This window comes from Salmo salar, chromosome 10 (assembly GCF_965601325.2).
Source record: "Salmo salar chromosome 10, fSalSal1, whole genome shotgun sequence".
NCBI classification, from domain to species: domain Eukaryota; kingdom Metazoa; phylum Chordata; class Actinopteri; order Salmoniformes; family Salmonidae; genus Salmo; species Salmo salar.
Genome location: NC_138300.1, coordinates 35,054,929 through 35,077,500, shown reverse-complemented (window position 1 = coordinate 35,077,500; position 22,572 = coordinate 35,054,929).

The window sequence follows — 22,572 nt, the reverse complement described above, 5'->3', positions numbered from 1 at the left end:
AAAAAATATATATCATTTTGGGTTAAAAAATAACACTCCAGGCCTCTTTTGAATATCGAAACTAGATAGAAAGTATGTAGAAATAATAATGGACCGATATATTTTCAGATAAGTGCCGTTTTTTGGGGCGCAAATTGCTTTTGACAAACAAATCAGCCCAGAACAAAATCTGAGCCCTCTGCTGAACAATAAAATCCCGATGTGGCCCTCAAGACAAAATTATTGCCCATCACTGTATTAACAGGACTTAGTGGGGAATTAGCTTTGCCACAAACTGCACTGAAGTAAGGAACAAAAACAGCACTTAATTTTTGTCAGTGTGTGTTTTTGAAGATGTTTATGATATAATATAAGTACCGTTATAACCAGAAGGTCAATGGGTTATTAGCATTCTGTTGACTCTTGAGAGCAGGTCTGTCACGTCCTGACCAGTAAAGGGGCTGTTTGTTATTGTAGTTTGGTCAGGGCGTGGCAAGGGGTGTTTGTTTAGGGTGTTTCGGGGTTGTTTGGGTTATGTTCTGTTAGTTTATTTCTATGTTATTTCTAGTTGGTCTATTTCTATGTGGTGTTTTTGGGTTGACCTTCACTTGGAGGCAGCTGCTTCTCGTTGCCTCTGATTGAAGGTCCTATTTATAGGGGTGTTTGTTCTATGGGGGTTTGTGGGTAGTTGTTTCCTGTTTAGTGTTTGTTGCACCTGACAGGACTGTTTGGAGTCGTTTGTTTTGTATACGTGTTATTTTGTTTTTTCCTTTTTCAAAAAAAAAAAGAAGATGAGTATACATTTTCCCGCTGCGTTTTGGTCCACTCCTTACGACAATCGTGACAGAACTACCCACCACAAACGAACCAAGCAGCGGAGGAAGGAGCAGCAGGAGGAATATAAGGTTTCATGGACATGGGAGGAGATCCTGGACGGGGCAGGACCATGGCACCAGGCTGGGTAGTACCAGCGCCCTAAGGAGGAGCTGGGGGCAGCCAAGGCGCAAAGGCGCCATTACGAGGCGTTATACGCGCCGATTGGCAAGTGCAAGAGGCAGCCCCAATAATTTTTTTGGGGGGGGGCACACGGGGAGAGTGGCTAGGTCAGGTAATAGACCTAAGCCAACTCCCCTTGCTTATTATGGGGAGCAACGGATCATGAGAGCACCGGTGTATGCGGAAGTGCGCACGATCTCGCCCATGCACGCGCACAGTCCGGTGCGAGTGATCCCAGCCCCTCGCAAGTGCCGTGCTAGAGTGGGCATCTAGCCGGGTAGGAGTATGCCTGCACAGCACATCTGGCCACCAGTGCGCCTCCTAGGCCCAGGCTACCCTACGCCTGCTCTACGCACGGCAGCCATCAGGCCTCTGCACAGCCCAGTTCGCCCTGTGCCGGCACTCCGCTCATGCAGGGCTACTGTTACCATCCAGCCAGGACGGGTTGTGCAGGCGGTGCGCTCCAGACCGCCGGTGCCTACTCATGACCCAGTGTATCCAGTTCCTGCTCCTCGCACTAGCCTTGAGGTGCGTGTTTCCAGTCTGGCGCCTCCAAAGCCAGCACCACGCACCAGGCCTCCAGTGCGTCAGCCCAGTCCAGTATGTCCTGTTCCCGCTCCTCACACTAGCCTTGGGGTGCGTGTCTCCAGTCTGGCGCCTCCAGTACCAGCCCCACGCACCAGGCCTCCAGTGCGTCAGCCCAGTCCAGTAGGTCCTGCTCCTGCTCCTCGCACTAGCCCTGTGGTGCGTGTCCCTAGTCTGGCGCCTTCAAAGCCAGCCTCACGCATCAGGCCTTCAGTGCGCAGTGCCCATCCAGAGCTTCCGGTGACAGTTCCCCGTCCAGAGCCTCCGGCGACAGTGCCCCGTCCAGAGCTTCCGGCGACAGTGCCTTGTCTAGAGATGGCCCACAGTTCTGAGCCTGCAGAGACGGCCCACAGTCCGGAGCCAGCAGAGACGGCCCACAGTCCGGAGCCAGCAGAGACGGCCCACAGTCCGGAGCCAGCAGAGACGGCCCACAGTCCGGAGCTCCCAGAGACGCCCTCCAGTCCGGAGCTCCCAGAGTCGCCCTCCAGTCCGGAGCTCCCAGAGTCGCCCTCCAGTCCGGAGCTCCCAGAGTCGCACTCCAGTCCGGAGCTCCCAGAGTCACCCTCCAGCCCGAGGTCTACAGCGACATGCATCAACCCTCCCTTCCCTCCCTTTAGTTATGGGATTATTTTTGTGTTGGGGTTTATTTTTTTATTTCTTTTTATTGTTGTTTAATGTGCATCTGGGGTCTGCACCTTTGGGGGGGGGGGTGGGGGGGGGGGTACTGTCATGTCCTGACCAGTAAAGGGTCTGTTTGTTATTGTAGTTTGGTCAGGGCATGGCAGGGGTGTTTGTTTAGGGTGTTTCGGGGTTGTTTGGGTTATGTTCTATGTTAGTGTATTTCTATGTTATTTCTAGTTGGTCTATTTCAATGTGGTGTATTTGGGTTGACCGTCAATTGGAGGCAGCTGCTTCTCGTTGCCTCTGATTGAAGGTCCTATTTATAGCGGTGTTTGTTCTATGGGGGTTTGTGGGTAGTTGTTTGCTGTTTAGTGTTTGTTGCACCTGACGGGACTATTTGGAGTCGTTTGTTTTGTATACGTGTTTATTTTGTTTTTTCCTTCTTCAAATAAAAAAAGAAGATGAGTATACATTTTCCCGCTGCATTTTGGTCCACTCCTTACGACAATCGTAACAAGGTCAGCAAGAAAAGTAATGTTGTGACTGAATTACAATGGCACCACATGGCACACAGTGCAAATCAAGAAATTACTTTTTTCAGAATTTCCATCAAAATTAGAATAAAAGTCTCCCACACATCCAAACTACTTTGTACTGTACATACAAGTTGTGAATTGAAAAACTTAATTGATGCTACACCGTCAGGGTGTGAATTATACTGTGAGATCCGGGGGGTCACAGGACTTTCTATTTGTGCATGCACGTGTGTGAACACAACATATCATATCATTTTTTCATCTGACTGTCAAACAAATCAATTCATAAAGTAGGCTACCTGCGCATATTCATCCACTCCAAAATATTTCCAGCATCCAAACAGCACCTCCCATTTGATGAACAGAAAGAAATATTGTTACAAAACACCAAAAAGTGTAATGACATTCGACGATTGTCATTAGGCCTACACTCTTGTACATGAATTAACTGATGCGTCTTGCTGACAAAAGAAAAGGGGCTGAAAGATGGGCACTGGAAACTGTGAGGTCCCAGTTGATCATGTTACAAGTTCACTAGCAGGCTGGAACCAGTCAATACAATGTTGCAATGTTTGCTAAAGAAAGCTGAGGAAAGAGAGAGAGAGAGGCAGACACCCAGAGTAGAGAGATGAATGTGATTGAAAGAACCTGAACCAATTGTCGCTGGTTTAAAGAGATAATGAAAGAGAATCTAGCAACCATGCTCAATGCTCTCACACAGACCAGGATATTGAACCGGACTGGAGCAGAGAATATCAGAGCAGAATGACTCTCCTACCTACAGCATGTGAAGTGTGTGCTGCTGACACCTTTCCACTCCACCCCTCTATCACTCCTCATTGCTCATTCTGATAACTCATCTCTTATGGAAGACGGGCTGCAGCAGGACATTAGCCATCTGCACAGGGCGCCGTGGCAACCGCCCGACAACACCCATTACTCCAAAGAGCCCTTCAGCTATGACATCATAACAGCACGTCAGTGACTTTGATGGATTGGAGCAGAGATATTCTATGCCATCTGATTGGAGCAGAGGCGTTCCGTGCCACCCTAACAAGCTCTAATGAGTTTTAACGCATGACTTCTAATAGATATGTCCTAGTTGGTATGAACATCGCCATATCAAATCCGTTTTCCGATTCATTTAGCTATGAGTAAGAATCTAAATGCCAAGGGAGCGAACAATGTTGACAACTGTCCAGTCTGCTGTGTGTGCAGCATTAGCATACCTGCCTCAGGCTAGCATTATGTTGAGTGTCAAATATTAGTGCACTGTTGTGGTACAGGGTAACTATATAATGGCTTGAAAATGTCAATGTTTGATGACATTTGGATTTCAGTGCTACTATTCCTTCCCGCTCTCGGTCACCTTTGCCCTTTTCCTAGCAGGTGATAGAAATACAATTGCACAGGAATGAATTAACTCAACCACTGTCATTACTCTGTCTGTCTCTCTGTGTAAGATTGCTTTGTCCCACACAAGATGTTCCCTGGGTCTTTAGACTGTCAAGACAAGTGTTTTAACACATCTCTGTCTGGGTGAGGAGACAAAATGTTCTAGTTGTGTTTTGTTGACTTCCTGCTTCAGCTGAATGACTAGTTGAGAGAGAGACTGGATCTCAGTGATTTCCTCAGAGCAGTTAGTGGGTCATTACCGTTTTTTGTAATAGCTTTGGTACAATTTTTACAAGTATGTTGTACACTCTTAGTAAAGAAAACTCAAAACGTATCATCAAAAAGGCAGTTGTTTCAAAACTCTAAGCACATTTTCAATTGACTAAGTAGGACACACTTTTCCACCAAACTTAATCAGCGTTTCATCTAGAAATACAGTGCCTTGGGAAAGTATTCAGACCCCTTAACTTTTTCCACAGATGCTCGCCATATTCTAAAATTAATTCAATTGTTTTTTCCCTTAATCAATCTATCCACAATACCCCATAATGACAAAACAAAAACAAGTTTTTAGAAATGTTTGCTAGTATAGAAAACTGAAATATCAGTATTCAGAACCTTTACTCAGTACTTTGTTGAAGCACATTTGGCAGCAATTACAGCATCGAGTCTTTTTGGGTATGACGCTACAAGCTTAGCACACCTGTATTTGGGGAGTTTCTCCCATTCTTCTCTGCAGATCCTCTGAAGCTGTGTCAGGTTGGATGGGGAGCGTTGCTGCAAAGCTATTTTCAGGTCTCTCCAGAGATGTTCGATCGGGTTCAAGTCCAGGCTCTGGCTGGGCCACTCAAGTACATTCAGAGACGTGTCTCAAAGCTACTCCTGCATTGTCTTGGCTGTGTGCTTAGAGTGGTTGTCCTGTTGGAAGGTGAACCTTCGCACCCAGTCTGAGGTCCTGAGCACTCTGGAGCACATTTCCATCAAGAATCTCCTGTACTTTGCTCCGTTCATCTTTCCCTCAATCCTGACTAGTCTCCCAGTCCCTGCTGCTGAAAAACATCCCCACAGCATGATGCTGCCATGCTTCACTGTAGGTATGGTGCCAGATTTCCTCCAGGCATGACTCTTGGCATTCAGGCCAAAGATTTCAATCTTGGTTTCATCAGACCAGAGAATCTTGTTTCTCGTCGTCTGAGAGACTTTAGGCGCCTTTTGGCAAACTCCAGACGGGCTGTCTTGTGCCTTTTACTGAGGAGTGGCTTCCGTCTAGCCACTCTACCATAAAGGCCTGATTGGTGGATTGCTGCAGAGATGTTTGTCCTTCTGGAAGGTTCCCCCATCTCCACAGAAGAAACTCTAGAGCTCTGTTAGAGTGACCATCGGGTTCTTGGTCACCTCCCTGACCAAAGCTCTTCTACCCCGATTCCTCAGTTTGGCCGGGCAGCCAGTTCTAGGAAGAGGTCTGAATACTTTCCGAAGGCACTGTACATGTTTCATATTGCAATACATGTACATATAAAGTAGATGCTTTTCACAATGCAATGCTCACATGACTTTTGATATGATTCTCTTCTCTTTTGTTAAAATACATGTTATTATTACTTAATCCGATTGCTCTTAATTGATGATCACTTAAATATTTGGGAAACCTATAGATTTTACATGTAAACTAATAATTATATATAGAAATGTTTGCTAAATGTTTGCCACTCACCCTCACCGTGGAGTCCATTCATCAGGAAAGCATCCCTTTCTTCATCCCGACTGCACCAGCTCACAAGATCATCCTCTGCCTCCCATGGCTCCAACGCCATAACCCCACCATCTCATGGTTGAGGATGAGAATCACAGACTGGTCATCCGAACGCAAGAGGACCAGTTTTCCTGTTCCCTCTCGTGTCGCAGCCCCTGTGGTCTGGGAAGTAGATGTGGACATTCGCCAAGCTCTGGAGAGGGAACCCACTCCCACTACCTGTCCTCCTGAGTGCATCTACATTCCCACTGGGATAAGGGAGCGACTGTTGACCTGGGCACACACAGCTGTCGTTGCTGGACATCCTGGGATCACCCGTACTATACAATCACTCTCAGAAAATGATTGGTGGCCAACCTTGGCGCAGGACGTTACTCGCTACGTCAACTCTTGTTCTCTGTGTGCCCAAACTAAATCTCCCCGCCACGTTCCAGCAGGAAAACTCCTTCCCCTTCCCGTGCCTCAGTGTCCCTGGTCTCATCTCCCCTCTGACAGTTTCACCACCATTCAGGTGGTTGTGGACAGATTTTCAATATTAAATCATGCCGGTTTATTCCTCTCTCTGGTCTCCCTACCTCTCTCCAGGTCGCTGAGGCACTGTTCCAGCAGGTCTTCTGACCGTGGCCCCAAATTCACGTCACGGGAATTGGGGGCCGCCCTCAGAGGGTACCGGCCTCAGAGGATGAACCAGGAGCTGGGGAGGTCCCTGAGGAGTTACTGCCAGGACCGGCAGGGGGAGTGGGCCAGATTCCATCCCTGGGCGGAAAACGTCCAGCATTCATTAGGTCACTCCTCCACCGGGCTTACTCCCTTTCAGTGTGTCCGGGGTTATCAGCCGGCCCTGGCTCCGTGGACTCTGAGCCAGACCAAGGCCCCTGTGGTGGACGAATGCTTCCGGCGCGCAGAGGAGGTTTGGAGTGATGCTCATGTGAGGCTCCAGTGGGCTGTCGGTATCCAGAAGTAGCAGACAGATCGCCACCGCAGTGAGGCGATCCGCCTGGGTTTATTGATACACCATCCAAAGTGTAATTAATAACTTCACCATGCGCTAAAGGATATTTAATTTGTGCTTTTTTATTTTTACTCATCTGCCAATAGGTGCCCTTCTTTGCGAGCCATTGGTAAACCTCCCTGGGCATTGTGGTGGAATATGTTTGAAATTCACTGCTCGACTGAGGGACCTTAAAGATAATTGTATGTGTGGGGTACAGAGATGAAGTAGTAATTTAAAAATCATGTTAAACAGTACTATTGCACACAGAGTTAGTCCATACAACCTATTATGTTACTTGTTAAGCACATTTTTACTTTTGCATCAATGGTTGTGTGGTGAAAGATGCCTACAAACAAAATGAATGCACAATTAAAGGTTTTGAATGTAAGACTGGTGTTACAAGTGTTACCAGTTTGGAGTTTTGTAATAAGAGTTTAAAAAAATTCACCACATACTTGTGAAAACAGTACCGAAGCAAAAAACAACACTGTAATCATACACAACCCCTTCCGGCTTCACACTTCACGCACAGCAGTGTGTGCACAGTTGAAGTCGGAAGTTTACATACACCTTAGCCTGTTAGGGATAGGGGAGCCAAATACATTTAAACTCAGTTTTTCACAATTCCTGACATTTAATCCTAGTAAAAATTCCCTGTCTTAGGTCAGTTAGGATCACCACTTTATTTTAAGAATGTGAAATTGCAGAATAATAGTAGAGAGAATGATTTATTTCAGCTTTTATTTCTTTCTTTAACATTCTATGATCAGAAATGTACATACTCAATTAGTATTTGGTAGCGTTGCCTTTAACCTCTTACATCTAGATGTTCCGCTAGCGGAACACCTGCTCCAATATCCAATGATGGGCGTGGCGCGAAATACAAATTCCTCTAAAATCCGAAAACTTCAATTTTTCAAACATATGACTATTTTACAGCATTTTAAAGACAAGACTCTCGTTAATCTAACCACACTGTCTGATTTCAAAAAGGCTTTACAGCGAAAGCAAAACATTAGATTATGTCAGCAGAGTACCCAGCCAGAAATAATCAGACTACCCATTTTTCAAGCTAGCATATAATGTCACAAAAAACAAAACCACAGCTAAATGCAGCACTAACCTTTGATGATCTTCATCTGATGACAACCCTAGGACATTATGTTATACAATGCATGCATGTTTTGTTCAATCAAGTTCATATTTATATCAAAAAACAGCTTTTTTACATTAGCATGTGACGTTCAGAACTAGCAAACCTCCGGTGAATTTACTAAATTACTCACGATAAACGTTCACAAAAAACATAACAATTATTTTAAGAATTATAGATACAGAACTCCTCTGTGCACTCGATATGTCCGATTTTAAAATAGCTTTTCGGTGAAAGCACATTTTACAATATTCTCAGTAGATAGCCCGGCATCACAGGGCTAGCTATTTAGACACCCACCAAGTTTAGCACTCACCAATATCAGATTTACTATTAGAAAAGTTTGATTACCTTTCCTGTTCTTCGTCAGAATGCACTCCCAGGACTTCTACTTCAATAACAAATGTTGGTTTGGTCCAAAATAATCCATCGTTATATCCAAATAGCGGCGTTTTGTTCGTGCGTTCTAGACACTATCCGAATGGTAAATAAGGGTCGTGCGCATGGCGCATTTCGTGACAAAAGATTTCTAAATATTTCATTACCGTACTAGGAAGCATGTCAACCGCTGTTTAAAATAAAAAAAAATGCAATTTTTCTCGTAAAAAAGCGATAATATTCCGACCGGCAATCTGTGTTTCGGCAAATAAAGGGAAAAACAGAAAGATGGGGGCGGCCAGTGCACGAGCCTAAGCCCTTTGTCCTCTGATAGACCACTTAGCAAAAGCGCTCGTGTGTTTCAGCCAGGGCTTTGAATTACGTCATTCAGCTTTTTCCCGGGCTCTGAGAGACCATGTGAGCCGTAGGAAGTGTCACATTAGAGCAGAGATCCTTTGTAATGGATAGAGATGGCAAAGAAGTTCAAGAAATGGTCAGACAGGGTACTTCCTGTACAGAATCTTCTCACGTTTTGGCCTGCCAAATGAGTTCTGTTATACTCATAGACACCATTCAAACAGTTTTAGAAACTTTGGAGTGTTTTCTATCCAAAGCTAATAATTATATGCATATTCTAGTTTCTGGGCAGGACTAATAATCAGATTAAATCGGGTACGTTTTTTATCCAGCCGTGAAAATACTGCCCCCTAGCCATAACAGGTTAAACTGTTTAACTTGGGTCAAACATTTTGGGTAGCCTTCCACAAGCTTCCCACAATAAGTTGGGTGAATTTTGTCCCATTCCTCCTGACAGAGCTGGTGTAACTGAGTCAGGTTTGTAGGCCTTCTTGCTCGCACACGCTTTTTCAGTTCTGCCCACAAATTTTCCATAGGATTGAGGTCAGGGCTTTGTGATGGTCACTCCAATACCTTGACTTTGTTGTCCTTAAGCCATTTTGCCACAACTTTGGAAGTATGCTTGGGGTCATTGACCATTTGGAAGACCCATTTATGAAGAAGCTTTAACTTCCTGACTGATGTCTTGAGATGTTGCTTCAATATATCCACATAATTTTCTATCCTCATGAATCCCTCTATTTTGTGAAGTGCACCAGTCCCTCCTGCAGAAAAGCACTTCCACAACATGATGCTGCCACCCCCATGCTTCACATTTGGGATGGTGTTCTTCGGCTTGCAAGCATCCCCATTTTTCCTCCAAACATAACGATGGTCATTATGGCCAAACAGTTCTATTTTTGTTTCATCAGACCAGAGGACATTTCTCCAAAAAGTACGATCTTTGTCCCCATGCGCCGTTGCAAACCGTAGTCTGGCTTTTTTACGGAGGTTTGGAGTAGTGGCTTCTTCCTTGCTGTGCGGCTTTTCAGGTTATGTCAATATAGGACTCGTTTTACTGTGGATATAGATACTTTTGTACCTGTTTCCACCAGCATCTTCACAAGGTCCTTTGCTGTTGTTCTGGGATTGATTTGCACTTTTCGCAGCAGAGTATGTTCATCTCTAGGAGACAGGGATGCTCCCAAGGATGAACCAGACTTGTGGAGGTCTACCATTTTTTTCTGAGGTCTTGGCTGATTTATTTTGATTTTCCCATGATGTCAAGCAAAGAGGCACAGAGTTTGAAGGTAGGACTTGAAATACATCCACAGGTACACCTCCAATTGACTCAAATGATGTCAGTTGGCCTATCAGAAGCTTCTAAAGCCATGGCTTTTTAAAGGCACAGTCAACTTAGTGTATGTAAACTTCTGACCCACTGGAATTTTGATACAGTGAATTATTAGTGAAATAATCTGTCTGTAAACAATTGTTGGAAAAATTATTTGTGTCATGAACAAAGTAGATTTCCTAACCGACTTGCCAAAACTATAGTTTGTTAACAAGACATTTGTGGAGTTGTTGAAAAACGAGTTTTAATGACTCCAACCTAAGTGTATGTAAACTTCCGACTTCAACTGTATGTGTGTTTGTGCGTGCGTGCATGTGTGTTTTCAGAACAGCAACATCCTTCCTCCACAGCCTCATCAGAGCTGCTAGATTCCACAACTTGCCAGTCAGATAAATACCTTGAGTAAAACAAAGCAAGTGAAATCCAGGAGCTCTGCCATACATGTCCTTCACTGCCAATGTTGACTGACCCTGTGGTACATCAAACAAAATGTCAAAAGAGCTTATCATGGTTGTTATTGTCACATACAGCTCTGCAGACAAGTCGACACGACATGCCTCTGATCATCTAAAGAGGTTGATTCATTTTAGTTTTTCCATCCTGATATGAAATATCACTCAGTCAATCTCAAGCTAATGAGAAACTGAATCAACGAAAATGTAATAATATCAAACAATTGGGATAAACTGATAAATATATTAATCAAAAACATATGGGCCAGAGTAAATAAAAGTGTGTGGTAAAACAGTTTACATCTAAGAAAAGAAGACTTAATTGCAATGGTCATTGTACAATTAATTAGCTGAGGCAGATGGCTTCAGAGTGTGGACAGCTGGCTGTGGACCGGATGCTGTCTGTCGCTCTCTCCTATCTTTTTATTATTTTCTATTTTATCAGCTTTTACAAGCTGGGTGCTTAGTTTCTCATAGCCATAACAAATCTGTCAAGTCCATCTCACATCACAGACCGATACATAGCCGTGGAGATGGTTCTACACCTTCTGATGTGCTACTATTAGCTGCCACCGCCACCTTGTGGATTACTTCTCTCACAACATTAAAGAAAGAGAGAGAGAGACTGACGGAGCGAGAGGGAGAGAGAAGGAGAGAGAGAGAGAGACTGCTGGCCAGTCTCGCTAAGCCTCTGAGATCCAGCGTTCTCTGTCAGGGGATCAATAAAGCTCTCGTCAAGATGGATGGTTATGTTTTTTCTACACTGAAGTCTCAATCTTCCCAATGCTAAGCACCCGATAACACCTGTATGGGCTGTGTTACTGACGGCCTGAGCTGATGCTTCACAACTGATAATGTTTAGCTGGCCCTGGTTGACCAGAATTAGGAGAGGGATCAGAACAAGAATGGAATTGGCAGCTAGTAAACAAGGGGCTCTATTCAATCTATCTAAAGTGTTACAGATTGTGCAATAGAAATGAAAAGATCATTTCCATTGCCTTTAAGTTTCAATCCCGCTGTAACACTGAACTTCTGCGATACGGATTGAATAAAGCACAAGCTCTTAATTAATGATAGCTTGTTTACCATTTTAAGGTTATACAAGATATCATACTATTATGATTATCTTCCAACCACTGCTGGTATTTATAATGAAAACAGACACATACTGTAGCTTTTAGGAGTAGTCCAACTATAGCATTATAAATTCAAAAGCAAGGGTTGTAAAAGTAAAGAAAACATATTTTAGTTTATACATCTTTCAAAATTCAATCTGAGCTATCTTTTTTGCAGGTGAATGGTAACAGTTGAATAACATGAAAAAAAAAGAAGAAACCCGCACACTGTTCTTGCTAGTATCACTGCTCTTTGTAAGCTGTACGTATCGGCCTCAATGCCTTCATCAGAGCTTTTAGTTTACACGTCTTATCAGTCAGCCTCAGTCAAAGTGCTATTATGCAGCGAAGCCAGGCATCTACTGTTCAAACATTCCTTTACACACACGCAAACCCACACATACTTATCTGGACTTCACAAACACAACTATTTCACCCGTCGCTTGTTTCAAAGTCAGCCTCATTTGCTCTGGCAGCAGGGCCCTATGAAAAGAGGAATTGAGATAGCAGGGGGGCAGGTAGGAAGGGCTGAACAGTTCTATGCTATCTCTGTCATGTATCGTACAGTATGTGAATCAGATCGACCAGACCATAGTGTTTACCTCTATCTGCCTCCTATGGTCTGGGTCCTGCTCCCACTGTGGGGGTCTGATTCTCACCTCCTTTTTCACAGACTCAGCCCCACCTGTAGCTGGCTATTGTGCTCTTCCATAAAACTGGCTGTGAATTAAATAAAGAGGACACACACACACACACACACACACACACACACACACACACACACACACACACACACACACACACACACACACACACACACACACACACACACACACACACACACACACACACACACACACACACACACACACAGACACAGACACAGACAGAGAGACCAACCTAAACTTAAAAGGCAAAAACTAAAGGAGGGTTGTTGGTCGGGGTGGATGGGTGACCATATTCCGCAAACGTCTAGCAACCCAAAGGCTGCATGTTTGAATTTCATTACGGACAAGTTTAGCATTTTAGCTAATTAGCAACGACTTAGTACTTTTAGCTGCTTTGCAACTACTTAGCATGTAAGCTAACCCTTACACTAATCCTAACCTTAACCCTTTCAAAAACCCAAGAGTCGATGCACCACGGAAGTCTAACTAGCATAATACAAAAAAATCCTCATAAAAATCTGTCAGTTTACGCTAGAGATTTTGCATTGGATGCGTCTCAATCCACCACATCCACCAATTTCACTCTTCTGTATCTGCGGTGAAAGGTGACAGAGCTAGAGCGGTGTTTGTAAGACCATGAGACATCCCGAAAATTGGTCCTCTCACAAAATTGTCTGTAGCATCAGAACGGTTTTGCCTACAAACTATTATGGAAAGATGAGACTCTCACGAACACTATGGTATTCTCCGTTTTTCACTATGACCCCCACAAGCATCTAGGGACTCGTCTGAAGTCGGTACAGCCGTCGGTTTTAGGCTATACACTAATATGACCCCTCGATGGAAAGGTGAGACTCTCACGAACATGTACATGTCGGTTGTTTTGCTCTAGGATGCTCAGAGGCCTCACAGGACTCGTCTGAATGTACCCGGTACCAGTTACGGAGACAGTTTAGTGCCAAAATAAGGAGTTAAATACACAAATGTTTCCTGATCTTTCTCATATCTCCCAAATATTGAATAAACTTCCTTTTTATGTTTTTTTGGGACTATCTGTTGCTCCATGTTGTGAATCTGATATTCAATGTGCTTGTATGGGCGAATAGCAGTAAGGCCAAATATTATTTTTCATAAAATATTTTTTTGATATTTTTTTATACTTCAAGGGGTCTTAAAAATCAAAATCAAAAAGGTAAACGATCCTTGGTATGACCTTCTTGATACAATTTCATATAGCTTACTAGAACCCCCCTACCCACATAGCTAACATTAACCACAACAAATTAGAATTCGTAACATAACATACTGTATGTACGCAAATTCGTAAAATATTGTACGAATTGCATTTCACAACATATCATACAAATTGTAATTCGTAACATATCATACAAATTCGATGATGGACATACAAAAATTAATTCATATCATATGAAACGTTAATACATATCATATTAAAAACCTTTTAAGGATCCGCCCCTTTTTTTCAATTTTCACCTAAAATGATATACTCAAATCTAACTGCCTGTAGCTCAGGCCCTGAAGCAAGGATATGCATATTATTGGTACCATTTGAAAGAAAACACTTTGATGTTTATGGAAATGTGAAAGGAATGTAGTAGAATATAACACATTAGATCTGCTAAAAGAAAATAGATAGAAAAAAGCTATTTTTTGTATTTTTTGTACCTTCATCTTTGAAATGCAAGAGAAAGGACAATGTATTATTCCAGCCCAGGTGCAATTTAGATTTTGACCACTAGATGGCAGCAGTGTATGTGAAAAGTTTTAGACTGATGCAATGAACCATTGCATTTCTGTTCAAAATTTTGTAGCAAGACTGCCCAAATGTGCCTAATTTGTTAATTAATAACTTTTCACGTTCAAAACAATGCAATCTCCTCAAACAATAGCATGGTATTGTTTCACTGTAATAGCGACGGTAAATTGGACAGTGCCGTTAGATTAACAAGAATGTAAGCTTTCTGCCAAGATCAGATATGTCTATGTCATGGGAAATGTTCTTGTTACTTACAACCTCATGTTAAAACCTCTTACATCTAGACGTTCCACCTGCTCCAATATCCAATGATAGGCGTGGCGCGAATTACAAATTCCTCAAAAATACAAAAACTTCAATTTTTCAAACATATGACTATTTTACTCCATTTTAAAGACAAGACTCTCCTTTATCTAACCACACTGTCCGATTTCAAAAAGGCTTTACAGCGAAAGCAAAACATTAGATTATGTCAGCAGAGTACCCAGCCAGAAATAATCAGACACCCATTTTTCAAGCTAGCATATAATGTCACAAAAACCAAAACCTCAGCTAAATGCAGCACTAACCTTTGATGATCTTCATCAGATGACACTCCTAGGACATTATGTTATACAACACATGCATGTTTTGTTCAATCAAGTTCATATTTATATCAAAAAACAGCTTTTTACATTAGCATGTGACGTTCAGAACTAGCATTCCCACCGAACACTTCCGGTGAATTTACTAAATTACTCACGATAAATGTTCACAAAAAACATAACAATTATTTTAAGAATTATAGATACAGAACTCCTTTATGCAATCGCTATGTCCGATTTTAAAATACCTTTTCGGTGAAAGCACATTTTGCAATATTCTGAGTAGATAGCCTGGCCATCATGGCTAGCTATTTTGACACCCACCAGGTTTGGTACTCACCAAACTCAGATTTACTATAAGAAAAATTGGATTACCTTTGCTGTTCTTCGTCAGAATGCACTCCCAGAACTTCTACTTCAATAACAAATGTTGGTTTGGTTCCAAATAATCCATAGTTATATCCAAATAGCGGCGTTTTGTTCGTGCGTTCAAGACACTATCCGAAGGGTAAAGAAGGCGCCCGGCGCGTTTCGTGACAAAAAAATTCAAAATATTCCGTTACCGTACTTTGAAGCATGTCAAACGCTGTTTAAAATCAATTTCTATGCGATTTTTCTCGTAAAAAAGCGATAATATTCCGACCGGGAAACCCTGTTTTCGTTCAAAGACAAGTCTCGTGCACGCGCCCCCAGTCTCATTGTTCTCAGATCGACCACTATCCAAATGCGCTACTGTTTTTCAGCCATGGCCTGCAAAGTCATCATTCAACGTTATGGCACCTTCTGAGAGCCTATGGGAGCGTTAGAAAATGTCACGTTACAGCAGAGATCCCCTGTTTTGGATAGAGATGATCAAGAAGGCCAAGAAATAGTCAGAGAGGGCGCTTCCTGATTGGAATCTTCTCAGGTTTTGGCCTGCCAAATGAGTTCTGTTATACTCACAGACACCATTCAAACAGTTTTAGAAACTTTGGAGTGTTTTCTATCCAAAGCTAATAATTATATGCATATTCTAGCTTCTGGGCAGGAGTAATAATCAGATTAAATCGGGTACGTTTTTTATCCGGCCGTGAAAATACTGCCCCCTATCCATAACAAGTTAATCGAATTAGCCTAAATTAGCTGCTTATTGCATTAGCCTACGTTAGCTCAACCGTCCCGCAGGGGACCCACCAATCCTGAACAAGTTTCTTAGGGCTATCCCCCTTTTTTCTCAATTTCCGCCTGAATGACATGCCCAAAGTAAACTGCAGGTTGCTCAGGCCCTGAAGCCAGGATATGCATATAATTGGTACCATTGGAAAGAAAACATTTTTAAGTTTGTAGAACTGTTAACCTCTTGAAGGTCGCCTAGGATAGGGGGCGCCACAGCGCATTTTGAAAAAAAATTGTGTGCCCATTTTAAACGGCCTACTACTCAAACTCAGAAGCTAGGATATGCATATAATTAATACTTGTGGATAGAAAACACCCTAAAGTTTCTAAAACTGTTTGAATAGTGTCTGTGAGTATAACAGAACTCATATGGCAGTCAAAACCCCGAGACAGATCGAAACAGGAAGTGGAATTCTGAATTGCGAACTCAACTTCATCACGTTGCCTATTAATCACACCGTGAGCTATGGTTCATTGAGCACTTCCTATTGCTTCCACTAGACGTCCCCAGTCTTTACAAAGTGGTTTGAGTCTCCTACTGTTAAAACTGAATGAATGAGACGCTGTGGAACGTGGTCACACGGAGAGGGCCATCACCATTATGACGCCGACGCCCCTGGTTACCCTCCCCTTTCGAAACGTTTTGAAACACAATGCAATCGTCTCCCTCGAATCTTATTGGCTCTCTTGTTGAAAAACGCCCTGAAGATTTATGTTATATAACGTTTGACATGTTTGAACGAACCTAAATGGGAAAAAAATGCATTTTCTCGAAATGGCTGTCCTTTGGCCGACGGAGCATTTGGATCAGCCTTCAGACGCGCTAACAAGAATAAGCTCTTGGAACATAAAGGAGTAATTTTTTCGAACGAAAATACATTTGTTGTGGACCTGGGATTCCAGGAAGTGCTTTCTGATGAAGACAACCAAAGGTAAGGGATTATTGACAATAGTATACAAGACTAGATGTGATATGCGATTGTTCCAAGATGGCGCTGACCTGTAACATTAGGCTATTTTTCAGAGTATCGCATCCCCTTTCATCGCAAAGTATGATTACCCAGTAAAGTTAATTTTAAATCTGCCATTACAGGTGCTTTCAAGAGATATTCATCTATAAATCTTAGAATGACAATATTACATTTTAAAAATGTTTTCGAATAGTAATTTAGTAAATTGTAGCTCTGTTTCATCGGATGCATTTGAGGGAAAATAGTTAGTCAACGTTACGCACCGATGTAAAATGCTGTTTTTATATATAAATATGAACTTTATCGAACAAAAGAATGCATGTATTGTGTAACATGATGTCCTAGGTGTGTCATCTGATGAAGATTGTCAAAGGTTAGTGCTGCATTTAGCTGTTTTTTGGTTATTTGTGATGCATGTGGTTGGTCGGAAAATGGCTATGTGGCTACTTTTACGATATACTCCTCTAACATAATCTAATGTTTTGCTTTTGCTGTAAAGCCTTTTTGAAATCGGACAACGTGGTTCGATTCAGGAGAGGTGTATCTATAAAAAGGACAAAAAAAGAGAATTTTTTTATTTTTTATTTTTTTTATTACATTTTGTTATGCAAATGGCGATATGATTTTTCGCTGGATGACCGTCCCGCATATGGGACGGAGGCCGCACAGGGGTTAAAATAATGTAGGAGAATATAAAACAATAGATATGGTAGGAGAAAACCCAAAGAAAAACCAACCAGAATTTGTTTTTTGAGAGAGACCACCCTCTTAGAATGGCAAGTATAAGGTCATACTGAAAATTAGCTCCCTGAATGCAATTCCTATGGCTTCCACAGGGTGTTATCAGTCTATGTTCAAGGTTTCAGGCTTGTAACTTCAAAAACAAATAAGAAATATTAGTTTTAGTACAGGGACACAGTCTTGGAAATTCATGTTCGGGCGCGCTATGAAGACAGGACACACCTGCTAAAATCGGTTTCCTATTGAACATACTTCTTTCCGTAAGAAATATTATAGTTTGATTACATTTTAAGGTATCTGAGGAGTAAATAGAAACGTATTTTGATTTTTGTATTCCTTTCTCTGCATGTTGAACGAGTGGATTACTCAAATCGATGGCGCCAACTAAACAGACGTTTTGGGATATAAAGAAGTATTTTATCTAACAAAACGACACTACATGTTATAGCTGGGACCCTTTGGATGACAAATCAGAGGAATATTTTCAAAAAGTAAGTGAATATTTAATCGCTATTTGTGAATTTATGAAACCTATGCCAGTGGAAAAATATTTTGATGTGGGGCGCAGTCCTCAAACAATTGCATGTCATGTTTTCGCTGTATTAGCGACTGTAAATCGGACAGTGCAGTTAAATTAACAAGCATTTAAGCTTTCAACCGATTTAAGACACTTATATGTACCTAAATGTTTAATATCTTCCAGTTTCACCGGAAGTTGTCCCGCTAGCGGGACGCCTAGCCCCAGCAACCTTTATCTTTTGTAACCATACCAAACATAGCATACCATACTTTTTCCCTCAGAACAGCCTCAATTCGTCGATTCATGGACTCTGCAAGGTGTTGAAAGCATTCCACAGGGATGCTGGCCGACAGTTATGGCTGGATGTCCTTTGGGTGGTGGACCATTGTTGATACACATGGGAAACTGTTGAGCATGAAAAACCCAGCAGCATTGCAGTTCTTGACACAAACCGGTGCTCCTGGCACCTAGTACCACACCCCATTCATAGGCACTTAAATGTTTTGTCTTGCCCATTCACCATCTGAATGGCACGCATACATCATTTATATGTCAATTGTCTGAAGGCTTAAAAATAATTCTTTAACCTGTCTCCTCCCCTTCATCTAAACTGATTCAAGTGGATTTAACAAGTGACATCAATAAGGGATCATAACTTTCACCTTGATTCACCTGGTCAGTCTATGTCATGGAAAGAGCAGGTGTTATGAAAGTTTTGTATATTTATTGTATAAAGATCTGTGCATTTCAGCAATTTCACTTTTGCATGTCAAAAGACGAATGACCACGGCTGCACATGCTACCACTATTTTTTATTTTATTTAATTGTATTTATTTTTATTTCACCTTTAATTAACCAGGTAGGCCAGTTGAGAACAAGTTCTCATTTACAACCGAGACCTGGCCAAGATCAGCAAGGCAGTGCGACAAAAACAACAACACAGGGTTACATATAAACAAACGTACAGTCAATAACACAATAGAAAAGAAAAATAGAAAAATCTATGTACAGTGTGTGCAAATGTAGAAGAGTAGGGAGGTAGGCAATAAATAGGCCATAGAGGCGAAATAATGACAATTTAGCATTAATACTGGAGTGATAGATGTGCAGATGATGATGTGCAAGTAGAGATACTGGGGTGAAAAAGAGCAAGAGGGTAAGTAATAATATGGGGATGAGGTAGTTGGGTGTGCTATTTACAGATTGGCTATGTACAGGTACAGTGATCTGTAAGCTGCTCTGACAGCTGATGCTTAAACTTAGAGAGGGAGATATAAGACTCCAGCTTCAGAGATTTTTGCAATTCGTTCCAGTCATTGACAGCAGAGAACTGGAAGGAAAGGAGGCCAAAGGAAGTGTTGGCTTTGGGGATGACCAGTGCAATATACCTGCTGGAGCACGTGCTACGGGTGGGTGTTGCTATGGTAACCAGTGAGCTGAGATACGGCGGGGCTTTACCTAGCAAAGACTCATAGATGACCTGGAGCCAGTGGGTTTGGCGACGGATATGTTGTGAGGGTCAGCCAACAAGAGCATACAGGTCGCAATGGTGGGTAGTATATGGGGCTTCGGTGACAAAACGGATGGCACTGGGATAGACTACATCCAGTTTGCTGAGTAGAGTGTTGGAGGCTATTTTGTAGATCACATCGCCGAAGTCAAGGATTGGTAGGATTGTCAGTTTTACAAGGGTATGTTTGGCAGCATGAGCATTTGTTGTGAAATAGGAAGCCGATTCTAGATTTCATTTTGGATTGGAGATGCTTAATGTGAGTCTGGAAGGAGAGTTTACAGTCTAACCAGACACCTAGGTATTTGTAGTTGTCCACATATTCTAGGTCAGAACCGTCCAGAGTGGTGATGCTAGTCGGACGGGAGGGTGCGGGGAGCAATCGGTTGAAGAGCATGCACTTAGTTTTACTAGCATTTAAAAGCAGTTGGAGGCCACAGAAGGGGTGTTGTACGGCGTTGAAGCTCGTTTGGAGGTTTGTTAGCACAGTGTCCAAATAAGGGCCAGATGTATACAGAGTGGTGTCATCTGCGTAGAGGTGGATCAGAGAATCACCAGCAGCAAGAGCGACATCATTGATATATACAGAGAAAATTGTCAGCCCAAGAATTGAACCCTGTGGCACCCCCATAGAGACTGCCAGAGGTCCGGACAACAGGCCCTCTGATTTGGCACACTGAACTCTATCTGAGAAGTAGTTGGTGAAACAGGCGAGGCAGTCATTTGAGAAGCCAAGGCTATTGAGTCTCCCAGTGAGAATGTGGTGATTGACAGAGTCGAAAGCCTTCGCCAGGTCAATGAAGACGGCTGCACAGTACTGTTATTTTATAGATGGCGGTTATGATATCGTTTAGGACCTTGAGCGTGGCTTAGGTGCACCCATGACCAGCTCGGAAACCAGATTTCATAGTGGAGAAGGTACGGTGGGATTCGAAATGGTCGATGATCTGTTTATTAACTTGGCTTTCAAAGATTTTTAAAAGGCAGGGCAGGATGGACATAGGTCTATAACAGTTTGGGTCTAGAGTGTCTCTTTCAAAAAGGCTTTACGGTGAAAGCATAGCATTAGATTATGTTAGGACATCACCTTGACAAGAAAAACCACACAGCCATTTTCCAAGCAAGGACAGGCGTCACAAAAAACAGAAATACAGCTAAAATGAATCACTAACCTTTGATGATCTTCATCAGATGGCACTCATATGACTTCATGTTACACAATACATGTACGTTTTGCTCAATAAAGCTCATATTTATATCCAAAAACCCCATTTTACATTGGCGTGTAATGTTCAGAAATGTTTTGCCTCCCAAAACTTCCGGTGAATGAGCACATCAATTTACAGAAATACTCATCATAAATGTTGATAAAATATTAAACTGTTTTTCAAAGAATTATAAATACACCTCTCCTTAATGCAACCGCTGTGTCAGATTTCACAGCGAAAGCACACTTTGCAATAATCTGAGTACAGTGTTCAGACACAAAACCAAACCTGCCATTTTGTGGAGTCAATTTAACTCAGAAATAATATAATAAATATTCACTTACCTTTGATGATCTTCATCAGAATGCACTCTCAGGAATCCCAGGTCCACAATAAATGTTTGTTTTGTTCGATAAAGTCCATCATTTATGTCCAAATACCTCCTTTTTGTTCGCGCGTTCAGTCCACTACTCCAAATGCAGGAAGCGCGCAAAAATGTCACGACGAAAAATCCCCAAAAGTTCGATTTACGTTCGTAGAAATATGTCAAATGATGTATAGCATCAATCTTTAGGATGTTTTTAACATAAATCTTCAGTAATATTCCAACCGGACAATTCCAATGTCTTCAGAAAAGAAAAGGAACACAGCTCACACTCACATGAGCACGCACCTCTGAGCTCATGTCATTTCCTCACTCATCTGACTCCAGGCCCTCTTGTTCGCTCCATATTCACAGTAGAAGCATGACACAACGTTCTAAAGACTGTTGACATCTAGTGGAAGCCTTAGGAAGTGCAAAATGAACCCTAAGTCACTGTGTAGGCAATAGGCAATCACTTGAAAAAACTACAACCCTCAGATTTCCCACTTCCTGGTTGGGTTTTTCTCAAGTTTTTGCCTGCCATATGAGTTCTGTTATACTCACAGACATTATTCAAACAGTTTTAGAAACTTCGGAATGTTTTCTATCCAAATCTACTAATAATATGCATATCCTACCTTCTGAGCCTGAGTAGGGCAAGCCTCTCATCCGGACGTCAAAATAGTTAAGATGGAGAGGAACGCACTTTTGAAGAGCAACCAGGCATTCTCTACTGATGGGAGGAGGTCAATATCCTTCCAGGATACCCGGGCCAGGTCGATTAGAAAGGCCTGCTTGCAGAAGTGTTTGAGGGAGCGTTTCACAGTGATGAGGGGTGGTCGTTTGACCGTGGACCCATTACGCTCGCAGGCAATGAGGCAGTGATCGCTGAGATCCTAGTTGAAGACAGCAGAGGTGTATTTAGAGGGCAAGTTGGTCAGGATGATATCTAAGAGGGTGCCCATGCTCACGGATTTAGGGTTGTACCTGGTAGGTTCCTTGATAATTTGTGTGAGATTGAGGGCATCTAGCTTAGATTATAGGAACGGCCGGGGTGTTAAGCACGTCCCAGTTTAGGTCATGACAGACGTGATACAGTCTGGATTGAATCAGGGACTGTAGTGATGCCTCTTGCACTGAGATGCAGTGCTTTAGACCACTGCACCACTAGGGAGCCATGATTAATATGACCAATATATATTGTCCTGTTAATAGCCCATCCTAGAAACATGGTTTGCAGAATTCACAGCCTGCTACGCTTTTTCCCCATTCCACATGTTATAGGTTCCAATTGATGACGTTTTTTTAATCAATTAGTATATTTGAGTTTAACCACAATATTTGTTGCATTATTTGTTATGTCTTTTCGGATGGATTAAACTGAAATTGCTGTCACGTTGGTACGAAGAGATTGGGGAGACAGGCG